The sequence below is a fragment of the Tachysurus fulvidraco genome, chromosome 13 (genome assembly GCF_022655615.1).
Source record: "Tachysurus fulvidraco isolate hzauxx_2018 chromosome 13, HZAU_PFXX_2.0, whole genome shotgun sequence".
Taxonomy (NCBI): domain Eukaryota; kingdom Metazoa; phylum Chordata; class Actinopteri; order Siluriformes; family Bagridae; genus Tachysurus; species Tachysurus fulvidraco.
The window spans coordinates 552,815-555,314 of NC_062530.1; the positions used below are offsets into that span (position 1 = coordinate 552,815).

General features: G+C 40.7%; 1 protein-coding gene across 1 annotated transcript in view; it reads right to left on the reverse strand.

Moving 5' to 3' along the window:
- Positions 1 to 1,972, reverse strand: part of vwf (von Willebrand factor) — a 37,159-nt gene extending 35,187 nt beyond the window's left edge. The window contains exon 1 of the mRNA XM_047822520.1: positions 1,824 to 1,972. The gene's annotated coding sequence lies outside the window, so the exon portion shown is untranslated. The remainder of the gene's footprint in view (positions 1 to 1,823) is intronic.
- Positions 1,973 to 2,500: the final 528 nt, after the last annotated feature.

Genomic DNA, 2,500 nt, shown 5'->3' on the forward strand with positions numbered 1-2,500 from the left:
GTAATTATTTATACGTTAAATCACACATTAATACGTTCCTGTGAATGTTAGTGTAATTTCCTGCCATCAGGTTTATTAGTAAGGTTCTGTAACTTCTGACATCTTAATGATATCTAAATGTCAGGTGCCTTAGAGAAAAAGGCCCAAAAGCAGTGATAATGTAAAAGGGGTTTATTAAGGGAAAAAATACCAAGGGGTTAAAAACACAAGGAACAGGAAACAAGCACTCAGAGGCCAGAACGGATGAAGGAAAGGGCGGGGCTAACACAGGTCATACACAAAAACAAAAGACATATGACACAACACAAGACGTATAAACTGCCAGAATGTCCCCCTAGTGGCCAGGTAGGGAATAGTCCCAGCCATTCCTGAACAGTTATTATAAAACATTTATACCTGCTGTGTTAAAACCTGACACTGATCACTGAAGAGTTTTACTCAAGAACCCAAACACAGCAGTTTATTAGCGATGGGATTAAAACTCACAGCCTTTTGGACTGTACAACAGATGACTTCTTTATGTCGCTTTGTAGAAGCCAACATTCTTTTTTCCTGTTTAAACTTAGACAAAAATTTACCAACAGTAACTCCTCCTAGAGCTTTCGAGCCACATGCACCAAATTCAGATATGTTGTGGAACCTGGTCTGAAGTTTGTTGTTATGACTTTTCTAAGCGATCCGAGTACCGGTACTTCCGGTACCGGGTCTCAAAATGGCCTTTTTTCCCATAGACTCCCATTATAAACTTTGGAGGTTTATAACTCGGCGAGCTTTCGAACTCTCTACACCAAACTCGGCTCCTTTAGGGTGAGACTCTGAACAAAGGTTTAAATTGGTGGCCTTTCGGTTGTCCCACAGCCCCGCCCCCAAATATGCAAAATCAAAAAACTTTTTACAACATGGACATGTGACATATCAAAACACTCAGAACAATGAAGGGAACTTCCTCACGTGTATTCTGGTCACGTCACGTGACGTCACATGAAAAAAAATAATTAGCACAACATGGACATGTGATATATTAAAACACCCAGCCCATTGTGGGGATGACATCACATGCTCGTCTCCACTTACCTCCAAATGTTTTGGCACCCTAGCTTTCTGTCTACAGTACTTGCTTCCAAAAGTAACACTGACCCTTATGACCACTCGCCTCCAAAAAGCACCGGCCTTTGCGAATACTTGCATCGTCAAAGCCGACATCAAAGTTTGTCGCGATGAACTTTACAAATCTAGTTTCAGATTGAAACAACTCTTTGATCTTTTCTAAAAATCTGTCGTTCATAAACACGTCATATCAGAACATCTCGCGGTGTTATCTACATTTAGATAAAACTCCAAAAGTAATGGCACTAATTTCACATTACACATTAAAACTGCATTACAGAAATATTCTCATTAAAACATAAAGCTTTGGTTCTCACTGATGGTTCTGCGGAACACATAAACCCAGGGTTCCATAAGAACCTCTTTTGTGGTACTACTGTACTTTGCGGTTCCTGAATAAGAGCCTGAACCTTCAGCTCAGGTGTCAGCTGTCTCCATTGTCATGCAAACGTACTGAATTATGGATTCATTTATACTACACAAGATATTTCTGTACTTTATTTTAAACATGTTTTTACAGTTGTTTACTGTATATTCCTATCTAGTCCCTCTGTTGGAGAACATGTAAAAGCTTCGTACTTTATACTTTATACACATCTGAACACATCTCGAACACATCTGCAGGTTCTCACAGGTCTGTCCTGTAATGGATTGGAAACCATGAAGACTTCTGTGTAGGATCGAAAACACATAACACACACATGTAGTAACAGTACCTTCAGGAGAAGTGTGTCGAGCCTCTTCACCTGCCTGGCTTGTCTGGTGTTCTCCTCCTACAGTCTCTGGTTCTCAGAGCTTCAGGATTGTCGATCTGGAGCTGTGTGGAGAAGAGAAGGTGTGATTTTATAGGAATGAAAAAAGAGAGAAAAAAGGAGAGAGTGAGTGAGTGAGTGAGTGAGAGAGAGAGAGAAGAGAGAGAGAAGAGAGAGAGAGAGCTGGTGTGATTTCCTTTCTTATTCTCATTAGGAGTGAACAATTGAAGGAAGTTTGGGCACAAGAGGAACCAAAGGATTATCGCGAAGTGAAGACAGATAGAATAGATCAACATGGTAGAACAATGCCAAACTAAACATACACTCTCACGCAGACACACACACAAACACACACACACACACACAGACAATGCCTGGAATGTGGGAGAAAGTCACCACACTGGCCTCCTATATAGACGGATAAAATACCAACACTGCTGAGCTTATGGAGTTTGTTCATTTCTATAATCACAGGTTTATTGTAATGCACTCAACCTTATATGTTGTTGTTTCTATGGTAACAGCTCATTCAGAAGAATGTGCACACACACACTGATGTGTGTGTTTGTGTGTGTAGGATGTACTGAAGGAGTCTCCAGTGTGAGCTCTGTGTCTCACATCTTCAGGACAGAGCAGTTTAC